Genomic DNA, 8,503 nt, shown 5'->3' with positions numbered 1-8,503 from the left:
CCCCCCCCCCCGATCCTTAGCAGAAATCTCCACTAGTTATATCTGTTCATCCCCAACCTTGTCCTCCTAGGAGTATCCCATCCCTATTCTGGGACGATACCCCAGCCGGGGGTGTGTCTTTAGATAAGGCGCATCCACAACACCTATGCACTTGCTTATGCGTGGCACACAGTCGTGTATCGGAATGCACCCCAGCCGGGGGGGCGAAAGCGTGCAGAGGCGTCGATAGGGTTCCCCGCAACCAAGATGCACCCTGATGAGTATTATCTACCTACCCCTACACAGTCAGGGGGTACACGCGATACGTTCCTCAAGGGATTCTCTACTGGGCACCTGCTACTATCTAGATTTTAAGGGTTGTTTTTTCGAAGGGGGATCAACCGCTGTCGAAATTGATTAAGACGACCGTGCGGGACCTCCCGTCTGCTTTCTTCATTCCTTCCGCCTTTTTCCATCTACTCTCAGGAGACCTCCACTGTTTCTGGCTACATTGTCATTTTCTATTAATACGCGGCTCTGCTGTCCGGCTTGCCGGTCGCAGCGATCTCGGCCGTAATATCACTCAGTTCCTGTTTCCGGTTGGATACTCTATGATAATGATGCTTATAGTATTATTAGACTCCATTCTCGATACGCGCCACTTGCTACTTTCGGATTTATTAGAATCATAATGGAAAGGTTTCCAGGATGTTTCAAATTTACTCTACCTCGTTACGTGTATCGATGGGCATTGATTCCAATCAATGCGAAGAGGAATATTATCAATGACAGTTGTACCAGTAATTTTTGGTAACGAGGTAATCCACGGATTAGAAATATTATACGGACAAATTTCACAAGGTGGGTTTTTTTAATCGTGACGTCACGTAGAACCTTATCTAAATCGGATAAGCCAAAACGACCTCGTTCCATCAGCAATGATTTAACATCTTGAGATGTTCAGAAATCTTAAAAAAGTACAGAATGAATCCTTTGGTAGCATAGAGCCAGTAGAATCAGCATTCAGTATGAAGTATTCCGATATTGGCATTGGTCCCCTATCGAAATTTCTATTTGGAAAGATAAAACTTGTTCAGAGTCAGATTCCTAAAGAATTCGCGCGTAGCTAGTAGAATGTACAGACACGCGAAGGACACAAAGCGTAAAATACACGCATGTAGGATTGCGTGTCTGCCAATCAGTCTAAGCCGCGAGACATCGATCCGACACTCGTCGAGACGTCTTAGAATCCCGCGAGATTTTTATTCGTCGCGATTTCAACACGTATAGCATTTTCCACTCTTTCCAAATAGGATTGATTTTTTACTGGGAGGAGAAAATTTTTTTTTAATTTTTCACTTTCTTTATGTCTGCTACGAAATAAAGCGAAACCACCCACGTAAGGAGATGGTACTTTATTAAACATCTTTGAAATACATGGAAAACTCGATCGCGAGCCGAGCAAAGTTACGATAGCCAATTACTTTCGGATTAGTATCAGTATCAGAAAATGGTACAAGGGTGGGATGACGATGTAAGGGTGGAGTATTCGCGTAGCAGACGTAGGTGGATGTAAGGACGGAAGGTAGGAAGGAAGGGGGTCGGTCTAACGATTGCATCTGAGCCAGTCCGTAAGATGCAATCTGTGTGTAAAGCGGCGGTGAAGTTAGAGGGTTTGGTTCTGGGGTTACATTATCGGGCTGCTTTCGAGTGGTTAGAGTGTTTTGCAGGGGCTTTGAGGGGCGTGACGTCGAGGCGGCGCCCCCTGAGCTTGCAGGCGGGGCTCTTTGCGGAACGCCTTCCACGAGCTTTCCCGCTTACCGGCCTGGTTCTTCTCTCGACTCCCCACCCCCCCTCGACCCCCCTCGAGCTCCTCCGACCCCTCGCGAACTCTTTTTTTCCAAGGATCTCGCTTCGGTGCTTCAGGGCGCCTTATCGGCAGCCACACAGAGTCCTTCGCTACGGTTCGCCTTGGGGATGATGCGACGTACCTACCGGCTACTAGCTACTTGCTACTAGATACTAGCATCACCCGTACCAGTACTACTGGCATAGTGCTAGTAACGCCGTTTCCTCCTGGCTCCGCGAGGCTATTGGCGAAGGCAGGTGGTGGAAAAGGGATTTTATATAAGGGGTAGTGGAACAGCACGGAGTAAGGGATCCAAGGATCCTGAGGGAGGTAAGGAGCACGAGGGGATGTCAAGGGAGAGTAACGTATGCCCGGAGCTAATTTGCCGAAGCTTACGTTAAAATTACGAGCAGCCCGCACGATGCATCCGAATATGCTCGTCTAACTTTTGAACCACTGGTTGGTCCATTGTGAGATCTTTCAATTACTTTTTTTTCACGTTTCCCTAATTTCCCTATCGATCTTCGTATCCGATTCTTCGTACGAGTCTCCAACGGGCATACGGAGAGTATCGACAGACGGCTGAATATTTTTGGTTTTTTTACATCAATCTTGTATCTTCGTAGAAAAAGATATATTTTCTGACCAGTTATTTCGATTCTGGCGCCTGATAAAGATACGTTTGATTTTGCCGGCGGTCGTGTCGGGCTTTTAATCTAATCTGAGTTTCCGCGGCAGAAAACACTTGATCGGATCCGTAGCTTTAATTTATTCTGTATTACAGGTATTCCAAAAGATCGTACAGGTTTCGTTAAGTACAGGGAGGCCGCTGTTACGATTTCACGACAGATCTGGCCTTGCTCCTTGGATAAACAGGCTCGACTATTCTTTGATCGACGTCACGATCACGCCGAATTCGAGTAGCCAGGATCTTCTGTGATAATGCCGCCTTTGCGATCTACATCACGATCGGACTATCTCTTTGGTCTGTATTAACTGTACAGTGAGGTACGGTACGGGTAACAAGGCTGCGACTTACAAAATGCTTGAAAGTCATTTTTCAAATTCTCAACAATTGCGACACATTGATACAAGCGTTGGAATCACGTACGAGGGACACGTGCGATACTTTTTTTATTTTTACGAAATTTTTCGATGCTTGATGAATTTCAATTATTAGCTTTATTTTTATTGTTACGACACTGATGTACTATGTCTATTTACGTAGTACGAATATGCTACGTTTTGAAATCGCAAATTTATTGTATTTTGAATTGTTTCGTTTACGCTGATTCGAAACTTTGATTCGCTACTCAGATCGTACGATATAGATTATACAATCGTTCACTTATTAATTTCTGTATTGATTGTCAAAAGCAGAGAGCCGATATAATCCTGCTCAAAAATATTTTCCATCTATTCGGTCCTAACCTATTCGCCAGATTCTGACATTACTTGTGCCACGTGTTTCTGTAGTTTTTTCCAAAAAAAAAAAAGACGAAAATGTGAAAAAAACTTGATATTTTACAAAAATCACGTAACTAATATTTCTCAAAATTGAATTAAAACTAAAATTGATTGTCAATACTTCTCTGTAATATTTACGTGATACCCTTTTTTTAAACAAATTTATACCAAACGTATAGATCACGTTAGTTTGATCTTTGAAAATATTCAATTTATTTTAATCACACGTGTATTCCGTTCGCAAAAAAAATTGCACACGCGCCTTGCTGTATGCAACCGAATCGACATCTGTGCTTAGAGTGTGCCCAAGAACCATGAATATTTCAATGCGAATCCAATACACATATATAGGTCACGGAGGAACAATGTAATCAAGAGAACAAGGGGAAAAGTAAAAAAAAGGGAGTAAGTACAAAAATAAAAGCGTCCCAGAAGTCCCCGAATAAAAGCGACATATTCAAAATGTCGATTTAGGAGTGTTCGCATTCGTATGTAAAAAGCAAAGCATACGACTCGCGCGCGCGTTCAGGTACAAATTGAAAACCATTTAGCAAATCTCCCCATCGTTCGAAGTGTTAATAAATTCAGGTTTACGAGGGTCCGGAGGGTTACGTTATGTATCTGCAGGCTGTGCTTCGCCTTACATAAAGGTCTCATGTATGTTCGCCCGTGCGAAACGCACCCTTACCCACTCTTAGCCATTCAGATTCATCTGCCGAGTAGTGTAGACGTGGGTAAGAAGTTTATTTGGATCTTTAAAAAGAAATTTTAGCAGGTTTACTAAATTTCCAAAAAATATACAAAAAATTCTCATAAACCAAATATGCATGCGCGCGTTTCACCCTGGGATATTATGATACCCGTACAATATATATACATATACAATGGTTGAAAACTGAAGCTTCTAACGGGAGTAAAATTTAATACCGGTATAGTTAAACTCGATAACTCGTATGTCACTCCCATACTAAATTCTAACTCTCACTATGCCGAGAGTTGTTCGGCATAATCCTCGAGTCGGAGCCTTTGAGGGTGGGAATTGCGGAGAGAGGATATACCGGGAGCTCGCGACATACTGACGATGCAGAGGGGGTGGTCCAACTTTGAGGGATGCTAAACGTAGACATCAGCGAAAGAGGAGATATCTCTATGTGTCTCATAGGGAATTATCTGGGGGTACGTGTGTGGTCCACCTCAGTCATATATGGCTACAATCCACTCGGTACACTAGCTAGGGGAAGGAGAGAAGGAGGAGGATGGACTCAAAGGCAAATTCGAGGTTTTGAAATTTGGATTAGGACCAGCGAGGGATGCTGGAAATTCCAGGCCTTAATTTTCTCTTCCCCAGAATACGTGGAACATTGTTTGATAGAAGCTCGAGTGTTTTTGATATGATTTAACCGTAGCAGAAAATATACAGCTAACTTCTAAGGGTTGTTACGAAGATATGGAGCTGAAAGGGTCTCGAAACCTGTACCGTCTCCTCTCCGTCCCTCTGACGGAATCCTAGATTAATTGCAAGCGTAATTGGGATATATGCTCAGATGAGTAGAGCGCATTTAATGCATCGCCCTCGTGGAGCCCGCTTCTGTAATATTACCGAACGGCATAATAATTCAGAAATTTGCATGTACGCGGGGTAACTCCTCAAGTAGGTTATCTATGCTGGAAGTTTTCTTCGTGATATATACGGTATCCAGGAAGTACGAAAGCCAAGTATGCGAGTGGCGCGGGCTCCCACAATACAGAGTGAGAGAGAGAAAGAGAGAGAGAGAGTCAAAAGAGCAGAGAGAGGTAATACGAGCGAAGCAGCAGAAGCTCATAACGTACCATGTGAAGAAGTTGCATAACTCCCGGGATGCATCGTACCCAGCGAAATATACGGGCAACGGGCCGACATTATCTTTTCAAATTTGAATTACACTCGGGCTGGAGTCTCGGTCGAAACTGGAACTGCTCACGGGCACCGTGGAAAAGTCAATACCTGAAGACTCTTTCTCCCGTGGGATACTGCTGTACGTAAATACAAATGGATATATACCTATATTACAGTGATAGATTCCGAACGGAGCGCGAAGCAGGATGCTGTTCCTAAGAACTCTTTGCGCCTCCCGTCTCAGTCGCTAATTGTTCTAATTGTCCAGGTGGCGAAGGGGCAGCTCGCGCGAGCGGGGGGTTAATATCAGATGCTAATTAAACTCGGAGGCTAATGAAGTTCGAAGCGGAGACATCGGCGACAGGTCCGACAGGCAGGCAAGGCACTCTCTTTGCAGGACACAAAGCGAACTAACTGAATTTTCTTGAGAAGCGTCCATCAAAGATCCTATCCCGAAGGTTGTAAGGGCTGAAGGTTTCGAAGGGGTTAAAGGGTAGAGGGCGAGCGGGGGGGGGTGGGGTGTCAAGGAGGGGGTGCCTTCAGCCGCCGAGGAGGAGCCGAAGGTGGCCAGGGAAGGTTGAAGGTAGACCAGCTGCGCCCCCCTCGACGTACCTACGTAGGTATGCCTAGGGTGTCCTATATCGTAGAACGCATCTAGTCTGTATACTGGGTGTACGCGATAAGTAATTCACTTAGAGCTCTATTGAGTTAACCCTTGCTTCTCTCGTGCCTCCATTTAGCCTCTGAAACCCTCGTGGCCCAGCCTCATCCTCCTCCGTCTCTTCTAATACTCGTCCGCCTTCTACCTTCTGCCTTTTACCCGGGAATATGAATCCACGAGCGACCGGTACCTCCAATATTAAAACCTACTACCCCGCCGAGTCGATACACATTGGCACACCCTGTATAGCGATGCTCGCGCTTCTGCACTAGAGGTAACTCGCTTCAGTCGATACTCAATTTTACCCAGGCTGCCGCGAGTAGGTACTTCTGTCTCCCTCTCCCCCCCCCCCTTCTCCCTCCTCCGCCCACTCCTTGCATAACCCACCCGGCGACGACCGGAGGGTCAGGAAAACGTCAAACTTACTTTTAGTCTCCCTGACGTTTTATAAAGCCGTTTCGCGGTATCGGCCGATACAGAAGAGCGTCTGACCTCACGGTGCGTGGTATCTGCTTACCTAGGTGACCTCCGACCTCCGAGCCTGGTTAACGACCGTCCAATTAAGCAGACGGCACTGAACTTGCAATTAGGACGGACCAAGTATCCGGATTCGTGCCGAACCCTTTGAGAGCGGACCTGCACCAGTGACTTATAACTTCCAGCCCATTTTGCGAATTTAAGTCCAGCCGGGTGGATATACCTATGTAGATGCCCACTCAGTGTCTCAGTTTCGCGCGAACGTTCGCCGGCTCCCTTAATGCTGCTCCGCGTTTCTCTCCTCTCCTCTCCCCGCCTCGCCGAACGGCAGGAGAGAGGAAAGCTTACTGCGCCCTCAAAGTGGCCATTACCGGCCATTGGGTGCTCCATGAGTTCCCTTTCGATAGGCAGCTCTGACCAGTAAGATCTCTGCGGCTGTGTCGGCCCCCTCCCCTCCCACCTGTCGCAAGCCCAATTCATCTCCAGCTCCCTCGCTCCCTCGTCTTCTAAGTTCTTCAATTAACCGTATCATGGAGTTGCGTCAAAAGGCAAGGAGTAATCTCGCGGCTCCGCATCGCAAACCACCGTCCACCGATATTGCTCCAAATTGGTAGACCGTCGAGGTGAAGCTGGAACGCTGTGCTTCCCAGGACGGGATGAGATGGACCAACGGGACAGCTGTATGTATATGGTGTGTCCAGGTGCCTGTACATTTGCGTAGAGGACAGTGCGGTATAGGTACGCGTAAGAGAAAGGAAGGAGAGAGGTTCCAAAGAATTAAAATATCTAAAACGAAAGAAAGACCTTCGAAGTCGTCGTTTGAAAAGCGGAGGATTGTCTACGTAAGCCTGGCATTCAGTGCTCCCTCTCTCTCTCTCTCTCTCTCTCTCTCGTACGGGCTCTCCTATCTTTTCTCTCTCTTTCAGTGGTTTCCCGAGACGCGGCTCTCGCGAGTATAAATTGCGAAGGAGCCAGCGCTACTAGGATAGCCCAACGGGAAGGAGGGGGGGGAGAGAGAGGGGGGTGAGCCAGTGGCTAAGGGTAGGTGGAGGAAGGATCGGAGAAGGTCGGAGGGAGAAATAAGAAATTAAGAGAGAGTCTTAGAGAGAATAAAGCTAAGAATTAAAAGGAGAGAATGGAGCCAAGCGAAGTCAGAATGGGCAGAGCGAGAGGGGGCAGCGTGACGGGTAGGGGGGTTGGAGGGGTGGAACGAAGAGGGAGGTTGGCGCAAGCGGGACTTAAGTCCTGGGATTCTTACTCGCGCGTCATTTAACAAAACAATTAGAAGTTAACCCCATCCTCATTCTTTCTTTCGAATTACCGTCCAAAACGGGACTCCCGTTTCTTCCCTCGTCCTTTGCCTCAGGAGTCTGGATGCTTGTTCTCGTGTAGCTCCGCCGATCGAGGAACCGTCCACTGGTCCAGAGATATCCCAGGGTGTAGCAGCCTTCGACTCGTGGCCGAGAAATTACGTCGCGAAGGCGGGAGAGTGAGAGAACTCTTGGCTTAAGGGGGTGGGTGGGAGAGAGAGAGGGAGAGAGGGAGGCAAGTATCATTCAAAGGAGCGTCTTTACTAAAGGCGCACTCGTCTGTGGCACCAGGTTCGTCTACGTATCAAGTGTATAAACGCGAATTCCATCTTTTACCGAGATAAATAAAAGTAAAGCGTAAAGCAAAGATACACGGTGGAACCTTTCTAAAATCAGCTTCTCTCCCCAGACAGAGAGAGAGAGAGAGAGGGAGAAAGAGAGAGAGAGACGTGGGCGTCCCTGAAGAGTTCACCATCGCCATTTGTACTCGACGTCTTTCGATATTCAAGAGACAAAATAAATATAAAATGTTTTTTATTGCGGCCAAGAGAAATATGTAATCCTCAAACGGCGACGGTTACTCTGGGGTGGCTGGGTAATAGGGTGAGTAGCTGAGCGAGAGACGCTGCGCTCCCCAGGCTCAGAGATTTTCACCAATTATCGATACCGCACCTTTTGATCTGCGCGGAAGGTATCGTTTGCCGGTTTTTTGTTGATTTTTAAAACTCTTATTTCTATTTGAAAGACCAAACTCTCTTCGCGTAAGCAGATACGTCGTTGCTTATCAAAGGGAGAGACGCGACAGGCGAATAAGCGCCAGTGTTTACTCTTGGGCGGTGGCTGCTAAGGATATTCTTCTCTTTTTTTTTTTTTTTTTTTTTTTT

The sequence above is a fragment of the Cephus cinctus genome, unplaced genomic scaffold (assembly GCF_000341935.2).
Source record: "Cephus cinctus unplaced genomic scaffold, Ccin1 Ccin1_scaffold3202, whole genome shotgun sequence".
In the NCBI taxonomy this organism is placed as follows: domain Eukaryota; kingdom Metazoa; phylum Arthropoda; class Insecta; order Hymenoptera; family Cephidae; genus Cephus; species Cephus cinctus.
Note: the sequence above shows the minus strand (reverse complement) of the source record.